We start from the raw sequence: 22,493 nt of genomic DNA, 5'->3' as shown, positions 1-22,493 counted from the left end.
AATGGGAAGACAATCGAATAAAAGAAGACCCCATTCAAGAAATCATTGTCGTATGAAAGCGTACGTATTTTTTATTATATTCATAACTAACTCATTATATAAATATATAAAAAAATGTAAAGCTCTAGCAACCTCTCGGTTAGATTCCTAGAGTCCTTGGGCCACAAGTCAGGCGCTTCAATAGATATTATAGATCGATTAAGTATTGCTGATGTTTTGTGGACTTTAGTGTGAGAAATTAAATTGTTTAAATCGCTCTAGCAAATGAACCAATTACATTATTGAAAAAAGTAAATTGTAGTTATATTTGTTAATTTATTTACTTTAAACTTTGTTTCTGTAAATTTTTCCATATGTTATTCATTTATTGAGTTATTTAATCGAACGAGTTAAAAAATGACTTAACTCTCGTGGCATCCTTCTCACACTTACGCAGCTCCGCTGTCTGTTTTTTACGCTCTCACTGTGTTCGGTTTATATCTATTGTTGGTAGTGCGATAAATGAAAATACGCTCAGCTTTAAATTTAAAAATAAAGAAATTTATTGAAAAAATCTCGAAACTATCAGTAATTACAGAAATTTTGAAAAATACAATAACAAACAGAATAAAGTTTATTCAAACTCTCTCAGACTAATAGCTATTACCATTTTTTTCATTTGAAAAAAATTATATTTATGTTAGGGCTTCATTAAAATAATATTAACTAGCTTGGTTTTTTTTTTAATTTCACCATTATTTTCGAAATTTTTCAAATAATTACATGCTAAAGTATTCTACATTGTTATTAATAATTTACGTTATGATTGTCAATACCTTTTAAATAATTATAAAGATTTTGAAATTTAAATCTGAGCTCCATGCTATTTTTCGTATTCATACACTTATAAAAAAGTTGACTTGATTCAAGATCAAAAATCTTGAACCAAGAATATCATTTTGAAGAAAATGATATTCTTGAGTCAAGAGAAGAAATTCTTGAGCCAAAAAGTTATCCTTGGTTCAAGTAAATTTCTCATCGACTCAAGAATATCATTTTCTTCAAAATGATATTCTTGGTTCAAGATTTTCGCTCTTGAATCAAGTCAATTTTTTTATCAGTGTAACAATAATTACAGACTGAGCGTAGTGAGAGCATACAAGATAGTAGAGCTGCGTAAGTGCGAGAAGGACGCCACGTGAGTTTAATCATTTTTTAACGCGGTTGTTTAAATAACTCGGAAAATAAGAAAAATATGAGAAAATTTAAAGAGACAAAATTTATTCTGTTTAAATTAACAAACATATCCATGTTTAAATTTTTTAAAATAATGTAATTGACAGGCTTGTTAGAATTGGTTAAAAAATTAGATTTTTTCTAAAAAAAAAAGTAATTATCGTTCAAAAAAATAAACTACTTTTTCGAATTCCTCATATTCAAACTTATAAAAAACATCAACAATATTCAATTGGCCCGAAATGTTATACAGAGCCTTATGTGTGATCCAAGGACTATAGTGGTGTTAGAGTAATTTTTTTTTTTAAATTAATAAAAAAAATCAATAAATAAAAAATAATAATTCGACTCAATATCAATCATACTAATCGATTAAATTTTCATTAAATGAATTACTGTTGCCTGAATGAAGGAAATTTTTATTTTTTCCAAGTTTCATTATAAAGTAGATAGAATTAAGTATAGATCGACAATAACCTATATAACAAACTTTTTCAATTCTTGAGCAAGTCTGCTCTTAAGATCGATCGGTGCTATTGTCTTTTTCTACGGATGTGTCTTGCTGGAGATACTTGGGACCAAATTTTAATTGCAAGCCTTACACAAGAAATTCGTGCACGATTATTACTCAATTCTGAAGGAAGACTATAGTTGAAAATAGTTGCGTATGGCTTGCTCAAGATCTGCTCAAGGCTCGAAATTGACCTTGAGCCTTGAGCAGATCTTGAGCAAGCCATGCGTAAGTACCTACTGTTAGTTATACTGGTGCGAGAAATGCGTCAGACACTTTTTTATTGCATCGTGTTCAAGATATCTTCAATATTCTTGCGTACGATACCATGAGCAAGACATACACAAATCTCGGCATAAATTTCTTGATACACGATCTTGCGAAAGACGCATACGTAGAAAAAGACACTAGCAGCTAGGGGTCTTGCTCAATATACTTACTCCAGAATTTCGGTCGATCACGTATTACTAGGGAAAATATCTCAAAATATAAATTTTAGTCAAAGTTAAAAATTATTAAACAAAAGTATTTTAAATGTGTATGTTCAAAAATTTTTTAGAGCTATTAAATTATTATTCATTTATTATTATGGTTACATTTGATCAGCTTAAAAAAAAGACAAAAATGAAAAACGAAATTTATTACTTAAAAATCACGAAAGTTATTAATGAAATATAAGTCATAATTAACAATAGCAATACTTTTAATCCATTAAGGGTCTTGACTTAAACTAACTTTTATAAAATTAGATAAAAATAATGTATTCTAAAAAGTAACAAAAAAATTTTTATTCTAATGTTTTTATACTTATGAACAATTTGTAATGAACCCATTACTTGTCTTCCAAGTCTCGTGTTCATAACACACGTTTAGAACCACGTGACCACTGATTTCTGCGCATCAGCCGCACGCATGATGTCATAGCCTTTTGTGTATTCAAATGCTTTCAAATATTGCTGTCAATGTGGTTATATTACAATATTATGAAATAATTACTGATGTATAAAATCCTAAAAATGATCAATTATACTAATATCAAGCTTTTTTTTAAATTGAATAGAAAAATCACGAGTGAAAATAATTTTTGGATTAAAATTTTTAATTTTTTACACTTTTGTGGCTTCTAATTTTTAAAAAATTATTGGATTAATATTTTAATCTTATTTAAATTTTAATTTTGATGTGATCTTAAGATAACTTTTAGTTGAAAGATAAATTAATTAATTTATAATTTTTTTAACATATATTTATAATGATTTTATTCCGTTATTCTTCTATTAAATTTCAAAGAAAGCTTGATATTATTATATTTGATAGTTTTTAGGGTTATGTACATCAGTAATTATTTCATTAAATTGTTATAAAATATATTAATAATAATATTTGAAAATATTTGAATACATCAAAGCTTCGACATCATATGCTTCGCTGATGCGCAGAAGTCAATGGTCGCAACTAGGTTCTAAACTTGAGTTATGAACACGGGACTCAAATAAAATTAGTTTTCAATCCCACTATTTTCATTTATTTTTTGAAATTAATGTTTCCGACATTTAAAAAATTTTATTGTTACTGGTATTTTTTTCCTAAAAATTTTCTCCGAAGGGAATGACGAAAGCATTAAAAAATTAAAATACTCGAGATTTTTAACTAGAGGACTTAGAGACAATCTTTCGTATAAGTGTTTCGGAAACTTTAAACAATTCGCTATTAGTGATATTTTTTTCGAAAACCGACTCCGACGGGCAGAGATGGAAATACTTTCGTTTGTTAACTGGATCTCACAGACTTGAACTTCGGAACTAACGTTTCTTATACTTAGAGGAGGGTGAGGCAAAACGTAACACTTCGGCAAAATAAAACACTTTCGAATAAAAATAAAAAAGTAGTATGTTGTGAGACATGAGATCAAAGAAGACGATTTCAGATTAGAGTGACGTTGGCTTTTCAAGCCGAAGGCAAGGGCTAACATCATCCGCCGTCTGAAATTGTGTTTCATCGTATGTTACACACTATACTTTTGAGAATTATCTGCATTAGAAGTTTCGAGGTCAGTAGCTAATCAGAAATAAGTTAATTTCAGGTCAATGGTGCGGAGAACTGTTAGAGAATGCGGAAATTATAATTTTCATGATACCAGCATCGAAACTTGAAGTTTCAGTGTCTCTACAGCCCGTCAAAACAAGCTAATTTCAAGCCGATGCTGCAAACAACTGCTTGCGAATTCGTAATTCAAAAATACCTTGATACAGCGGGCAGAAACACGCGTGTTTCTTCCCTTGGGAAGAAACATAATTGTTTTTGCCCGGTGTCACTTATATTTTATGTTCATTTGCAGCCTTATTACTCTCATTTGGTTACTTGTCACTTCAGTTTACTCATTTCATTTTTTAAGTGACAGTTTTAATTAACCAAATAAGATTGATAAAAAATGAGTGGAAATATTATTTTTGTTTTATTTACTATTTCATAAGTGACTATAAATCACATATTTCTCATTCTCTAATAGTTCTCCGCATCATCAGGTTGAAATTAACTTGTTTCTTACTGGCTACTGACACTGAATCTTGAAGTTCCGATGCAGGTATAATCATGAAAAATATAGTGAGTGAGTATTTTCTTATCACACTTTTCAGTATTGTTAGCTAAATTATTATTTGATAACATAATCTGTAGTTGATTAACTTAACTTCAATTCTAAGGATCATTGAAAAGAATTTATGAAAATTAAATACCCAATATCGTAGTAATTGTGAATTCTCGATGAATAACGTAAATTTACACCATTGGCGGAGTAAACGTTATAATTCACTGGCTTGAAAATTTAACACAGCACATCATGTAATTTTACACCGCTAACGTTAAAAAATTTTAAACTAAATCATTTACACCACACCGTGGACTTCAAATTTTTTACAGTGTGTAGCTAAATTTAATTTTTCAGTAAAAATACTTAGATGTCTCATTTTTGTCTCACCTCTCCCGATAAGTCTTTACGAATATTGATATTTTTTCAAAAATCGTCTCTGATGAGGGATTCCTTTAGAATTATATCAACAACTCTAGTGACACGTGTCTGAGCAAGATTCTGGAGCAAGTATCTTGAGCAATACCCCTAGCTGATAGTGTCTTTTTCGACGTATGTGTCTTTCGCAAGATCGTGTATCAAGAAACCTATGTCAAGATTTGTGTATGTCTTTCTCATGGTATCGTACGCCAGAGTATTAAAGATATCTAGGACACGGTGCAATAAAAAAGTGTCTGACGCATTTCTCGCACCAGTATAACTAACAGTAAGTCCTTTCGCATGGCTTATTGTTCAATACTTGCTCAAGGCTCAACGTCAATTTTGACTCTTGAGCAAATCTTGAGCAAGCCATGCACAACTATTTTCAAATATAGTCTTCCAACAGAATCGAGTTATAATCTAGCATGAATTTCTTGTGTAAGGCTTACAATTTAAATTTGGGCCCAAGTATCTGTAGCAAGGCACATACGTAGAAGAAGACACTAACACCAATCGATCTTGAGAGCAGACTTGCTCAAAAATTGAAAAAATTGTTATATGGGAATATGTATGCAACATAATTAGCGCAGGTAAAACCGCAGGTAACAGTTAGTTAATTGTAATTTTAAAAATAAGTTATGAAATGTATATGATGATCTCAATTCAAATACTGTGTATTAATTACTAACTTAATTTATTTGAACTATAAATGAAATCAAAAGGTTTAGGACTAAACTGGTATCAATGACAAAAAAAATTTTTTAGCTGAGAGTGATTTTGAGCTTACAAAATTTAGTTTTTCTAACAAAATCACATCAGAAAAAATTTTTTTTTTGTCATTGATACCAGTTTAGTTTTAATCCTTTTCATTGAACTTTAATTAATTTTTCAATATGAACTGTAATAGATTATACAATACTGTAGTCAAGATCTTGTGATATTAATCGATTGGCTTGACAACATTTTCTTGTGGTTTACATTTTATTTTTTAAATTTTGATTAGTATTTTTGAGATGATTCTAATACTTAATTTATTTTTGTATAATGTGCATAAAAATAAAATTTTCATTTTCTTTATAGACGGGCGGAAAAACTTAAAAAAGAAAAAAGAGTTATTGAAGAAGCAACCAAGAAATCTACAGCAGGAAGAAATGAAAAAACAACAGAAGAAATGCAAACAGAAGAATTGGAGATAGAAGAAATGGAATTAGTAGAAATTGAAGAAATGGAGATAGAAGTCATCGATGAACTACCAAGTGATGAAGCTAAAACAACAGGAAGTAATCAAGAAAAAAATGTAAGTTTTAATGGAAATAACGGTAACAGTAGAGTAGTTAATAGTCGATCTGTTGAATCTGATAGTTTTGGTAATGATTATTGCCAAGTAGACTCTGAGAATTCAGAGAAATGGAATAATCGAGGATCTAACAAACTCGATGGATCCACCCTTGGTGATATGAATCAAAACAGCGATCAACATTCATCTAATTACAACTGTAGTATTGACCAAGTATCATTTGAGTCATCAAAGATATCAGGTAATCAAGCATCTAGAAAGCTCAAAGCACCTAAACTTGGTGATGTAAATATACTTAGAAGCTTTTTAGTACCTTCTGAGAAAGATGCAATGCCTAGTAATGTTATACAAGAAACTTATGATACTGAAAATTTATCTTGTGATGAATTTGATGATATCAGTGACGGCGAAATATACTTTGAGCCATTTAGAATTCACAGAGATGAAGAATTCAATGATCTTGATGAAAATGAAAATGATGATTTTAGTAGCAGCAGAATTCATTCTCATTTAGATACGTCATTTAATTCTAGACATTCTAATAACAATTTTGAATCATTGTTTCAAGATAGAAATGAAGAATCAGAATTTCTTTCAGAGGAAAGAAATTCTTTTACTTTAAATAATGATTCAAACAACATTGAAAATCTGGACCAATCTCTTCCTGCTAATAGCCAAACAAACAACTCTTCTACTATTTCTGGTCGTCGAATAGTTGATATGGCTTACTTTTTAAAAGAAATGCAAAATTTCGGTAAGCGTGAAAATCATGCAATTAACTGTACTAGACGATTAGAAAACGTAGATTTGCTTGAGTATCAAGATATAGGGTTAAATGTTTTGTGCTACTTTAAATGCCGTGAATGTAATTTAATTGGCAAAGTGTACACGAACCCACCCAAACCTGAAAATGATTTTCGTATTAATGAAATTGCTGTATTAGCAGTAATAGGTACTGGTAGTACTTTTACAGCTTTTCAAAGTACGTTAGCAGTATTTGATATACCTTATATTTCGCACAAAACTTACAATAAATACCGAGAAAAATTTACATCCACCATTGATGCTGCTCTTGCTGATGAAATGAAGGTAAATGTATTAAAAGAAGCAGAGATTGCTAAAAAAAATGGTGACGTCACTTCGAATGGTACACCTTTTATTAGAGTTATTCTAGATGGAGGTTATGGCAAAAGAAGCTATCCAGGAGGAAAGTACGATTCTCTTGGTGCTGTAGTGGGTGTTATTGGTCAAGCTACCCAAAAACTAATCGACATTGAAGTCCTTAATAAATATTGTGGTGTATGTACTCTTTATGAAAACCGCAATTTGCCAGTACCAGAACATCAATGTTTTAAAAATTATGATCGAAACCTAAGCTCTGGAAGCATGGAAACTGTAGGTGCTATTAGGATATTTAACCGAAGTGTTGATTTGAATGGGTTAATTTATAAAGTTGTGATTTCTGATGACGATAGTAGTTCATTTAAAGGTATCCTTGATGCTAATCCATATCGAGATTTTGGTATTACCGTAGAAAAGATAAAATGTACGAACCATATGTTCCGCAGGCTGGGTACGAAAATTCGTAAAGCTTCTGAATTTACTCCTACAAAATCTTCGGGTGTTGGAGCTATTCGAGAAAAAATTAAGGCTAGCGGAATAAAATTGCGTAAAATTATTAGTACTCAAGTAGATCGCTTAACGAAAGATTTGGATTTAAATAAATTATCGATGAGCAAAGATGAACTTGAACAGTTTAAGGAAAAGACTGAGGAGTTACGGAATATAATAAAGCTTTCCCCTCATCACGTTTTTGGTAATCACGAAAAGTGCCCTTCAGAATGGTCATGTGATCACTCAAAGCCAAATTTCGTACCAAAATTAGAGGAATACGGTATGTTTGCAGGTGTAGAAAAAGCTGTTGATAAGTTTAGCTTAGATGCTGGACATTTGCTCTATAAATGTACGAATAATCCTATAGAACAATATTTCGCACTTGTATCTAAGTATATAACTGGTAAACGAAATAATTATTATAGCAGAAGTGGGTATCGAGATAGAGTAAATGTATCGGCTATCGATCAGATTTCAGGCACTCCTCTGACAAAAATTTACACTTATTGTAAAAATTATGTGCCTGAAAATATTATAAGATTAGAAAAAGAACACGTCTTACAAAGAGTTCGCAATAAAAAATATCGTGAAGCCAATAAAAATAAAAACAAACGTTCACGACGTTTTCAAGGTGCTAATAAAGACTACGGTCCTAATGCATCCCAACCAGATTTAGCTGATACAGATCATATACTTTATCTACAACAAAAAGAAGCTCATCATGAAGAGCTTCGTAAACGTCAAGAAGACCGTGTAAATCTTGAAATAAAAACAAGGGAAGAGATAGTTTATGGCCAATCTCATCCTTTCGAAACAGATATGATTCCCTCCTTTGTGTTTGGCAAAATTTGTCGAATGGGGGAAACAACGTCTTGCATACCTGTTGTAAATAATATCTGTAATCCGCTTGTTTTTGATGAAGCTACACTTAATTCTATGGACAATCAAAGAGCGAAAGCCTTACAAATCTTACAGTCCGAAATTGAAAGTGAAATTTCACGTTGTGGTATATATATTTCTAATGATAAAGACTGCTTCTACTTATGTGCTAGGCCAGATGGCGTTGTTGAAGATGATTCTATTGTTATTGTTTATAATATCTCAGAAAATGAGCACATAAGTGTCGATGAAGCATTAAACAGCAACAGGAACTTAAAAAATTTATTTTCAACTAAATTTCCTGGACAGATTAATACGATCCACCCAGTGTATTACATTATTCAGGGACAACTCCATGTTACTGGTAAAAAATTTTGTCACTTTGCTGTGTATACACCAATGGGTATAAAAAAAGCTGAATTAATTGAAAAAGATTACGCTTTCTGGAATATTCATATGAAAGAAAAGCTTGAGAGATTTTACAATGAAGCATTGATTGATGAAATAATCGATAGTAGACTAGAGCGAAGCATGCCTATTCGCGAAGCTCGATTTACTATCGATGCAAAAGCTAAAGAAGCTCAAAGGAAAGCTGAAAAATTAGAAAAAAAGACAGGGAATCAGCCACAGCAGCAGCAACAGCCGCAGCAGCAACAGCAAGTATCGAAAACTTTTCGAAATTCTTCAATGGATGATTACGATCAAGTAGCAATTAATAACTATCGCATGGTAGTTTTAAATCAATCAGATTATGAGTATATGATAAATATACTGACTGATAAGAGTTACTTAGATGATATTTCCATATCTTCTTTTCTTTTATTACTTGAAGATAAAGGATTTTCGATTCAATTTCCAATAACAATTTTAAATCCGCTCAAGCCATCAACCTCAAACAATGATTTGCAAATCATTGGTGGCCATCACAGCAAACAGCATTGGTGTTGTTTATATTATGATGGCAAGACTGTCATAATATACGATAGTATGAATCTTGGCAATTTTTTGGATATGTCAGAAGTCGAAAAAAAGTATATCAAAGTACGATATCCAAAACAAGTTAAAGAGAATAGGGTAATTTTTAAGCAAGTTACTCAGCAACCTGATGGAAGTACTTGTGGAGTATATGCTGCTGCATATGCGACAACAATTGCATTAGGCGGTGACCCCACTGCTCTTGATTATTCTCAAGACGCAGCAGTAATGCGACAGCATATGTATTATCAGGTAATTCAAACAAGGAGATTAGTCCAATTTCCTTGTACTCAAAAAAAATAATAGGTTTCAGTTATTGAAAATAACGAAAAAGACAATGCGCCATCTTGTGTCATTCGAGTTAAAATTCAACTTAAATCATTATAATTTTTTCTTTTCACCACAATCAATCACATTTGTTATTTTATTTCTCGTTGGAAAAACAGAAATAAAGGGAAATATGATTATAAAGGTGAGAAACATAAAAATACTTGAGATACTACGTGATTTGGAAGCCTTACTGATGAGTCCTAATAATCGCGTTTAGAAATACCATACTCTGAGTATCATATAACAATTTCATAGATCTGATAGGTCATGTTTTTAATTTCTCTTCACAAATATATATATATATATATATATATATAGTATAATATAATATTGACACTTGCTGCTAATTTTGAACCACTACTATTAAATAAAGTAATATTTATCCGCTTAGCTGCATTTATGTGTAAGCGCAATATGGTGAAAAAATATGTTTTTGAAATAAAAGCAGTATTAGCTTGATGAAAAATCTACAGCAAACATCAATTTAATTATACTATTATAAAAATGAATTAGATTTTTTGATTTTTTGTGACAATAAAAATATGTTAATGATATTCTGTTAACGCGCATGATAAAAAGTGGTCTAAGGCAGGACGTGGATAATAAGCATTATGTGGATTATTGTGTTAGACACGTTCAGGACGAAACCAAACCTAAAAATAATGGCAATAGCTATGATTTTAACATACCAATAAAAATTACCTAGTTGTAATTCTTAACATAGACAACTACTAAGATAAAAATCATACGAAAATATCTACGACAAAATAATCATACACGGGTCATTGTGTTTTATTTGTTTATCATCTAAGCATCATGTATTAGACCGATAAAAAAAATCAACTACGTTTTGTTTTTCAAGGACACACACTCAAAAGCTTAAGTAGGAGAAAAAAAGACGTCTGTTAAAATTTGATCGCTTAATATTAAGTGCTTTCTGATTGCGATTCTTTATTTCTCATTTAAAAAACATGGGCAAAAAATTTTTATGTTTGTAATTTTATGTAAAATCGGATTCCATCGGAGTTATTTAATTAGGAATATATACCTTGATAATGGCGTATCGTACAAATATGCCCATACGGAAAAAAATTGTGGATATTCCAACTACAATATTGTAGTAAAACATTGTAGCAGCGAGTACACCAATAGGTAGTGAAAGATACTAAATAAATAGTACTGAGAAGTAAATATTGTAGTCAACATTAATGATTGTATTTGGCGTTACTGCACGTATGGATAAGGTTAATCCAAGTTGCAGTTGGTATTTCTTTACTCCAATTTGTAACAACCTCATCTACAGATATTGTTGTAGCAGCAACAACTGTTTTTCCTTGCAGGATACATTTTTGTAAGAAATTTAACGCTCTACATAAAAGATCTCTTATGATTTTTCGATAAATCTCTTTGTTCCATAGTTATTTGAGCTTGAAGTCAAATTTAAAGTAAATTTTGAGATGTTTTAACTTTTTTAACGAAACTATCAGACTTTTATCACGGAATGTCTTGCAACTTTTTTTGTAAGCAATTTTGTTTCCTATAAATGATCTTTGATAAAATTTTTTCAAATTCCTTATAAATTTCTAGTTATTTTCATTTTAATTTCAAATTCTTGAAATCAATCAGAAAAAACTTTTTTTTTTCAAGTTCTTTCCATTATAATTAAAACAACTATAAATTTATGAGGGATTTGAAAAAACTTTATCAAAGATAATTTGTAGGGAATAACATTGTCTAAACGAAATATTTCATGACATTTAGTGATAAGTCGGATAGTTTCACTTGAAAAGTAAAAATATCTCGAAATTTACTAAAAATTTGACTTTAAGCTCGAATAACTTTTGAACAAATCGATTATCGAAAAATCATTAGAAACCTTGTTTTTGTAGAGCGTTAAATTCCTTAAAAAATATACCCTGTGCTTATTTGTACAATACACCATTACCGAAGTATGAAATTCCAAGCTTAAAATTTTTTTTTATTTCATTTAAATTGGGAAAAGAAAATCGCAATCAGGGAGTACTTAACCCTTCGTCGGTCGCGCTATGAGCGTAGCGCCGCCTAACAACTACTCAACCTATAGAGACTCGCCACAGTGCGAGCAAGAAACTAAAAAAGACGCGACCGACGAAGTGTTAATATTAAATCTAAGGACTTAAATTTTAACAGGAGTCTTTATTTATCTCATTGAAACTTTTGAGTGTGTCCTTGAAAAAAAAAATAGTCGATTTTTTTTGACTCGGTCTAGTACATTTATATTCTATATATTGACATCCCGGGAAAAAATGATCAGACTTGATCAGACATGAACAGGCATGAGTCTTCAGGCCTGATCAGACATGAAAAATGACCATGCCTGACCAGGCCTGATCAGGCATGTTTAGGTCTGATCAGGTATGTTCATCCCTGTGGAAAAGCTCTCATAAATTCTGATAAGATATTGAATATTTTTTATGAGAATCTATGAGCTTCGAAAATATCTATGAGATTTAAAAAAATTCTCATACGAATTTTTATGAGAATCTATGAGTCAAAGCTTTTGATGTTTTCCTATCATGATTTCCGTACTAGATTTTTAAAAGAATGAGTAAGATTTTTTAATTTATGAGATTTTGTGACTCGAATTCCGCCAACGATTATGAGATTCAATAAGTACTTTCACTTCTATAAGATTGTTACAGTTTATTCTAATGTATTTTCAATAAGAGTTGATCAGGCGAATTCCGATGTTATAATACTTACAAAATCTCAATAAGATTATTTTTTTATACGAAATTTTTAAAATTTATAAGTTTTAGTAAGAGTTATCCTAGGAGATAATATCTTATTGAATATCATAAAATATTTGTCATATTTTATGAGAAAATATTTAACATGTATTTTATGTATTTTTTTTCAAAATTTTATGAGACTGAATCAGGAATCACATGGACAAATGCAGACCTTTTTCTCATGAAAATTTTATGAGAATTAGTAAGAAAATCTATAATCGAATTAACTTGTAAAAACTTGAAAGATTTAATTTTAATTTAAAAGCTATGTGATTTATGAGTTTTTGTAAGTTTTATTTAGAAGGCTATTACTTATAAAATATTATGGAGTACTTATGAGATTTTATAAATAATTTCCATTCACATAAAATATTAATTTTATCAGATCATTTAAAAATAATTGCTTAACTTCATTTTTTTTTTACAAGAATTTACACCAGAAATACTAATATTATCATTTTTTCTTGTACTTTAAATATTTTAACTGTTCGGAGATGAGTGAAAATATAAGTTTTTATGTGATTTTTTACAAACCCAGTAATGTATCTTGCCCCATTTTTGTTTTGGTGCAAGATACATTATTTTTTTGTAGCAATATTGCATTTTTTTGGTTAAAGAGAATAAAATTTCTCGGAACAAGTACTATTCTTTTTACGCAAGTATTTTTGTATTCTCCGACCAAAATAACAAAAGTTGCTTAAGCCAAGAGAAAAAATTTTTTGGGAGAAAAGATCGATATGGAGAAGGGGAAAGTCACCGGTGCTAGCCAGCAGCAGCGGGAGTAGTTCGGTGCTCGCCACGAGATCGCGCCTACGACATGTAGTGTCCCTGGTAAGACATTTATTTCAGAAGTGTTATATTCCAAATTTCAATACGATTTTATTCGAGTACTCCTCTGTCATTTGACAGACCAATAAGTACCTGTTTGGGGTGTACTATAGTATATCCCATAATTCATCATGACTTTAATATTTAATATTAATGTTTACTTGAGTAATTTTTGATGAATAAATAATCTGACTCAATATCATTGATTTTTCGTGAATAGATTGCTATGGATTTTCGGCATAAATACTCATACAAATATTCTTGAGTATACATAATAAAAACTTTTTGAATTCATGCTAAAAAATTCAATAATTAAGCATACAAACCTTAATCAATCTCATAAATTTTTTCGTTACTATATGGAAAATTACTGTAATCACATTGATTAATCAGTATCAAATCTTGTATGATTACTTCAGAAATCGTCTCATACAATCTTATTCATTTCCAAAATCTACTCAATTGTATACTGTACATTTTTCGAAAACTTATAAATACTTATAATCACAATATTACAGCTTCTGTTTCTTATAGATTCTGATGATTTATATGAGAATTTTAAGAAAAAATTTTTTTTGATGCACCATCTATGAGAAAATAATTGTATAAGAATTTTTGAGATTTTTCGTGGACAAATACTGATCGTTTTCTCATAGCCAATTTTTTTTATGAGATTTTATAAGACCTTTTCCACAGGGATGTCTATTCATGCCCATCCGGGTAAAAAAATTATATATAAAAAATGGCCCTATATAATTATATATAATTATGTATAACTATATTCAATTATACATGTATATAATTATTGCTATAAAAATAAAAAAAATAAAAAATTCGGGCGTGTGCCGGATTTGAACCGTGGACCTTGCGCTCGAAAGTGTAACTCGCTACCCACTGACCTAAGAGATTTAGTTGAAAAGTAAGTTTCGTATGAACTTCAAGTAATAAAAATCTTATACGTGATAGATTCTTGGTCAACAAAATTTTAGATCTATGAGCAGACATGAACAGCCATGAACAGACATGAACATATATGACCAGGCATGAACAGGCAAGGACAGGTATGATCAGGCCTGAGCGTATTTAACGCTTCAGACATGACCAGGCATGAACAGGCATGGGCAGGTATGAACAGGCATGATCAGACTTGAGCGTATTTAACGCTTCAGACATAAATAGACATGAACAGCCATGAACAGACATGACCAGGCATGAACAGGCATGGACAGGTATGAACAGGCCTGATCATGTCTAATTTCAGGCCTAATCATACATGAACAGGCATGATCAGGTCTAATTTCAGGCCTGATCATACATGAACAGGCATGGTCAGGTCTGATCATTTTTTCCCGGGATGAGTGCTTATATATCTTCATTAAGACGTCCGAAAAAAAGAAAACAAATTTTTTGTTTTAGTCTTGTAAGCTCGAAAGTTATTTTAAATTATACAAAAAATTCTCTCCGGAAATCAGCCTCGTAAGTTATAAAATGAGAAAGGTTAGGAAGGTCAATAAATACTTTGGTTAAATATTGAACATATATATTTTTAATTATGAAACAATTTTTTATTATAAATGTATTAAATTTAAAAAAAAAATGTTTGGATTTTCAATTTAAATAAAATTAGTTGATTTTTTTTTATCAAAAAAGTGTTGTTGTTTAATGTCGGCACGAGTGAAGAACTATACAATAGTTTGTGTTATGAATTTACGAAGAAAAACGCAGTGTAAAATTAGCGTGATGTTGTCAGAGTTATAGTGTATATTAAAATACTCTTTTGACCGATTAGAAAGGATTGTATTTTAATATAAAATATTATGAAGAAGTCTTTAGCTACTTAGCGGCGTATTTTTTGGCATAAGTTATACAACCATAATTATGAAATTTTACAGTTAAAACAATTTTTATTATCTCTAATTAAAAAAAAATGATTTAATTCATGCTCAGTGTATATATTTGTCGATTCAAATTGTTTTAAATCATTTAAAATAATTTTTCTTAATCAGGGATTAGATGTTGAAAAGTTTCTCACTGTTTTGTGAAGCTAATGCAAAAATTAAAAGGACAGAAAAGTTTTAGAAATATTTTAGTGATTTTTAGAAGGCTGTATCTTTGTGGGAAATGATCTATCGAGATTTAAAAGCTTAAAATATTCAGTTTCGACATTTTTCGATTGAATTTCCTTAAGCTACGGTTATTGCACAATCAAGATAAATAGCCCGAGAAAAAAATCTTTTAAATAGTGCGAGATAAAATTTGCTCCTTTAAGTGTTTTGCAAAACTTTGATCAATCACCTCGGAAAAATGATTAGATGGATCAATTTAAAAATTTCCAGTTATTACGGGCACATCAAGCTGGAAGAGCACCTGGCAATACTAGTCTTCCCATCAATAATGAAAAAAATATTGTACTATAAAAAATAATGAAAGAGTCTGGTAGAAAATTTACTTAAATTTTTAAAACAATTCTCCAATTTATTGTACGACCATTGGTACCTGAGATCGCGATGATCAAAGAGAAAAGGATCCTTTTTCGTTCGAAGGCTGATATCCTAATAAATTTGCTCGCCAACCTATGCATTGGTTTGACTGAAAAAATTTTCTTCAGCCTGTGCACCCTATGAAAATAAAAAAGAAAAAGTTGGAAAACTTTCGTGTCGTGCATATAATTGCGCGATAACCGTAGCATTGAAAAAGTTTGATCAAAAAATTTTGAAACTAGGCATTTTAAACTTTAAAATACTTTTTTCAAATCGATATACAATTATTACCCACAAAGATACAGCCTTCCAATAGTAATAAAAATGTTTCTGTTCCTTTAATTTTTTCTATCAGTGGTCTAAGGTTTTCTATCAGTTTAAACTATTTAGCAGTAAACAATTCAAAATGTTAAAGGTTCTGTGTAATAAGTCATTATTTCTATCTTAAATATAGATTAGAGTGAATTAAAAAAACAGAATATATCGAGTTTAACTTAACACACATTCCTTCATTGGCAAATGAATAACAATAATAGGACAATGTTATAATTTCTCAATAAAATAGTTAAGTAATCAATTGTTATTATTGATTTTTTTTCCTCGCATGTCGGCTTAAAGTAGGTAAGTAAGATATTTTACGATTTAAATTGTGTTGTTTTCCACACACTGACAGTGATTCATGAACAAGTTCTTCTTGACTCATTCTAGTTTCCTCTCCTACGAATTTTATCCAGATCTTCATTTATCCAGATCTTCGCACTTCTAGAATTTATAAGGTGTTACTGCTGATTTTACCGATCCCGGATTTGCTTTAATTTTGAGGTCTTCAAAGATAGTGTTTAGCCGTCCGTCATGATTGCTCACGACGCTACTTTTACCTTGCCTCTAGTCGTCGTAGTAAATAGCATAACCTTTCTTTGGTTATTCGATAAAAGTATCAATTGATTTACTCAATGTACCAGGTCGAATTCTTGTCGACTAGCCTAACTTAACTACCAACTTGATTGTCTGTCAAACAATGCTTGTTTTTAAACCAAAAATTGGTCATTAAGTCAGTGACACTTTTTGTGAAAAAAAATTATACTTATGAATTGACAGCCAAATTACATCGTGGAAACTCCTACCTAACGCCAACAGTACACGAAGAGAATTTTCGAGTAAAAATTACCCATAAAGTTAGGTACTGTAAGGATATCTAGCCGGTAACCAAATTTTTACTACGTTGTTAGTAGAAACTGCATTTTATTTGCATGCTACCGAATAGAATATTTTACAATGTGCATGGAAAAATTTTAGATATTTACCACATGTCCTCACAGTATCGAAATTTTGGAATAATTAAAAAAAAAAATTTCCCTGCGTGTAACACAGCATTGTGATACTTGGAAAATACTTCCCTTATCCGGTGGGTACTGTTTTATTCACTTGATAAGAATTACAATGGTCTAAATTTCCTTACATGGAACCACTCGTTTTATCTTCTGAATGCTAATTCCCTTTAACACTGACAACTAGGGTATACATACCCAGTTTTTTTCATTTTCTGGATTGAAAAAGGTGCTAATGCCTGATTTCTTTATCAAGAAGAACTGTTTCACTACGTTTAAGTGTTTCGGAACTTTGGATATCAATAACAGATAAAGAAATAGCAAAGTTACATCCACCGTCCACGACCTGCTGAAAAAGTTTACAAACGACGCTTCTGGGTCGTTTGCAACTATTATCGCATATGTTGGAACTACAATTGATTTGTTTGTTGCCAACAGATCTATTTGTGGAGTCCCTCATTTCTTGAAAATGATCTCTGTTACGCTGCTCTTCAGGAAGCAGTTTGTCAACGGAAAAATCTTTGATAATCGGTCTACCAAGTAAAACAGGACCAATCTAATTTCAAAGTATTATGCCATTGCCAGGATCTGCTTCACTAAGCTCTGAAGAACCTAGGAAACAGTCTCTTCTTGAATTTACGAAACTATTGTTTTGTCTGATTGCAATAATACTGAATTATGTTCCTCATCACCTGTCTGAATTTCTGAATTGCTATCAAGATCGTAAGAAGCTCTTTGAAATGGACATGGTAATCTATTTGAAACTATTTTAAATAACTAGATAACGCTGGGAAGTAAAAAAGTATGAAATATATATGCAGAACTATATTAGTAGGGTGCACGACGAAAATGACTTCGGTCGAACACATTAAATCATACTCAATAAGCGTTTTGAGAATATGACAAATTTTTATAAATAAATAATAAAGGCGTATAAATGCCAAAAAATATATGTGAAACACCACATATTAAAGACGCAAACAAATATTACACATTGTGCTATAAAGAGGAAACTAAAAATTTTAATAAATACTAAATAAATTTGGAAAATCCAAAAGTGCACGACTCATAATGCTCAATTATTATAAAATAATAAAATAATAATGAAAAAAAGGGGGGAAAGCACGAATAAATTTAAAATATATAGGGGAGGGTGGGCAGAGCGGCCCCCCTAAGCCAATTATTACTTTTTGTGGCTTTCAACCATCAGATCACTTTACTTTTGTCCTATATCGAACAAATTTATGGACATTTTGCCGAAATTCTGAAAAAAAAATTTTTGTGGGGCAGAGGCCCCCCTTCCAACGGACTGGAAATTTTTTTTAAACTATTTTGATGTTTTTTACGTTTTTATTCAACTAAATAAATTGTTGAAAAGTATGGAATTAATCTTCATTAAATTGTCTTCAAAATAGTATGCAAAATATTTTAATTCCGTGAACTAAAAAGGGTATAATAATTGAAATAGTTGCCGAAGTGAGGCGAAAAAAATTTTTTGATCGTAAAGCACACTGATGCTTCGCACCAAGAGTCGTGCAATATACTAATTTGAATGTAGTACACTTACCTTATTTTACTTTAGTTAACCTTGTAAGGTTAATTAGTAATAATAATAACAACAATAATAGTCAAAATAGCATTAGAGTTGAAATAATTTCTCATTTAAAAAACACGAAAAAATTTTTTTTTACTTTTGAATATTTTTAACTCGTTAACAAATCAATGGATCGAATAGACTAATACATATTTTTGTAGGAAATTGAACGTTCTTCAAAAAAGGTCTCATATCATTTTTTGATCAATCCATCTGTTGAAACGTTATTTGAGCTCGAAGTAAAGGTGAATATCTTTTTACTTTTACGGCGAAACTATCAGACTTATCACAAAACGTTCTCGAGTCTTTTTTGTTGACAATTTTATTCTCTACAAATTATTATCAGTAAAATTTTTTCAAATTCCGCATCGTTTTCTAGTTATTTTAATTTCAAGCTCGAGCTCGTGAAATCGATCAGAAGTACATTTGTAAAAGCTTGAAATTAAAATGAAAATAGCTAGAAAACAATGTGGAATTTGAAAAAACTTTACAAATAATAATTTGTAGAGAGTAAAATTGTAAATAAAAAAGACTCGGCAACGTTTTGTGATAAGTCTGATAGTTTCGCCGGAAAAGTTAAAAAATATTCAACTTTACTTCGAGCGTAAATAACGTTTCAACAGATGGATTGATCAAAAAATGATATGAGACCTTTTTTGAAGAACGTTCAATTTCCTACAAAAATATGTATTAGTCTATTCGATCCATTGATTTGTTAGTGAGTTAAAAATAGTAAAAGATAAAAAAAAATTGTTTTGTGTTATTTAAATGGTAAATCGAATTTTTCAATGAGCTGTGTCTGTTATCGACATAGAATTTTTTTTCTTGTACGAAAATTGTCTTTTTGTGTTGAACTATGATTTTTTCATAGTTAATATGACAATTTTAATATTAATGCTATTAAATTTTTATTTTGTCAACTGTCAATCAAACTTAAATTCCCATTACTTAAAAAATATTCAACGGTTTAGGCAGTAATTTAAAAGTATGAGTCGTTATTGATTTATATATAGATATTTATAAGTTTATACATAAAAAGATTTGATTATATCTATGTAATGAATTCTATTGTAATTTATGTACAAAACCAAATTCATCATTAGGTGCATTACTTACGTAGGATGTATCAATTTGATTATTTGAGTCAAGTAATGCCATTTAATTTTCTTAATTATAAGTGTATAGCAGACTAGGGGATCAGACTACCATCCAGCGATTACCAGAGTTAAGTAGCATTGACGTCATATTTTCAATGAGATTTTAAAAATGACTATATTCGTTCATGCATGATTATATCTAATATCATATATGATTATATATGATCAAATCTGGCCAATTTTCAGATCTTATTATATATGGACTCATATATAATTATACAAAATCAATTTTTATCAGGTATGTTTCTAAGCCCATAAAAAGTCGCCGTTGATGGAAATAATACCGTAGGTTGGCTGATGTTTAACTGTCGTCGCTCGGCTAAGCATTAGCAATTAGTAATGATCAAAACCTGGTTAATTACCAGTAACCGTTTAATTTTTTATCAAGATAACGTAGTCAAATCGAAATTAGTTTTTAAAAAAATTTTTGAATGTATATGTTATGGCATTACTGGTTTCATTTTAGAATAAGACTGTCGCAGTTTTGCGTTTTATTTATATATTCGTTTCAACTTTTCTCTATGATACAGTGTATCTATTTTATATATAATCATAAATAAATAGAATTTTGTAGTTCTTTCCAGTGATTAATTATGTGATACCACGAAATTTGAAATATTCTTTATAAAAATAAGTTATTTAATCTAAAATCTTTATGTATGTACATTATACCCAGTGAACACATGACCTTATTTTGACGTCATACGTAGGTCATAGCAATGTCACGACATCTGATGTAAATTTGGTGTCAATCTGACGTTCTACATGACTTTAATATGATGTAAAGCTTGTGACATCATATTGATGTAAGCATGACTCTTGTATTATGTCACAGTTATGACTTATGTATTACGAACGTTTGACATAGAATCTACATCACATTGTTATGTAGTAATAAAGTCATTATCCGTATATCATAATGACGTAATTTTAAAATCATACATTTATGTCAGTAGCAAAGTCACGGTTATACGTAATGTGGATGTCACTCTTAAATCATATCTATACATCAGTGACAAGTCAGTATTGTACGCAATGCTGATGTAATGTCCGAGTCATAGTTTTTTATCATCTATTTATTGAAATAAAACATAGAATAAATGAATTTATTGAAATAAATCATAGAATGAATTTTCAAACATGTGTAAATGTGTCAAAATAACAACTAAACGTCGAACATTTTTGGGGTCAAAGTAATCGATAAACTCGATAATAGATCATTCAGACGTTTTAGATTAAAACATTAGCGTGAGCATAAAAAAATTAACTTTATTTTTTTAAATGATATATCGAAAATATCATTTAGGATGACAAAGAAAATGTAACGACAGTTTGAACTCTTTTGCTATTATGATTTTAAAGTTTAGTATCACAATTTTTCAATCGATTGAATTTCATACGATTTTGTGAAATTATTTAATGTTTCGCAAATTTGATTTAGGATTTTTTAAATTTCACATCACAACAAAAAATTAAAAAATTTGATAAAACTTAATGAAATTTTATACAATTATCATCGAGGTCGACAAATATTGCTTCTATAAAATTTCATATAAGTTCATGGAGTTTTTTAAATTTTGTAAAAATCCATCACGAAAACTTATTAACTATGTCTTTTCCGGCATTTCACTCTAAATACATCAATTAAGCACGAGATTTGAACTCTCGTGATGTGGACCAGTGAGCAACGTTCAGAACCACCAGCCAAGAGGAGCCGTGTTCGAACCCAGCAGACGCCCAGGATTTTTTCATCATTTAACGTTATTTAATCTTGTTTCAGAATTCACAATGCGTTCGCGCGGTAATAATCAAATAAAAAATTCGGTATTTCATTTTATTTTTTTCTTTTTCAAAATATTTTTTCCGAATTGATAATTTTGACATCACCCATATGTCATATTGACGTCATAGAAAGTCACACAGACATCACATTTACATCATGCATACGTCATTAGTTTTACATCATAATCTTACGTAAAAAAGTGGGAAATAATGAGTCACACCTGACTCATTCGTGACTTATACCTTACGTAAATGATGACATAGCGTAACGTCACTCTGACGTCAAATTTACGTCAATGTGTTTACTGGGTAGGGTGATTCAGAAAACAAACAAATTTTTTTTTTCTTCCAAAAAGGTTCAAAAGTTTCGTTTAGATAAAAAAAGACGCCTGTGAAAATAAGAGCTCTTAATATTAATATTAACATTGTCCGCATTGCACTTTTCTATTTCCCATAAGAATAACATGGGAAAAATTTTTTTTATGTCTTCTGATTTTTATAATATATGCGTCATAGAAATAATTGGCAGGCATATTAGTGTAGGGAATTGAATGCTCTACAAAAAAAGATTCTTATAATTTTTTGCGGAATCTATTTGTTCAAAAGTTATTTGAGGTTGAAGTCGAATTCATATTAAATTTTGAGTTTTTCTTACTTTTCCGGCGAAACTATCAAACCTATTACAAAATATCATGAGACCTTTTTTGTAGACAATTTTATTCTCT

This window comes from Microplitis mediator, chromosome 6, assembly GCF_029852145.1.
Source record: "Microplitis mediator isolate UGA2020A chromosome 6, iyMicMedi2.1, whole genome shotgun sequence".
Lineage (NCBI taxonomy): Eukaryota > Metazoa > Arthropoda > Insecta > Hymenoptera > Braconidae > Microplitis > Microplitis mediator.
The sequence above is the reverse complement of the archived record's forward strand: the minus strand, read 5'-3'. Positions refer to the sequence as shown.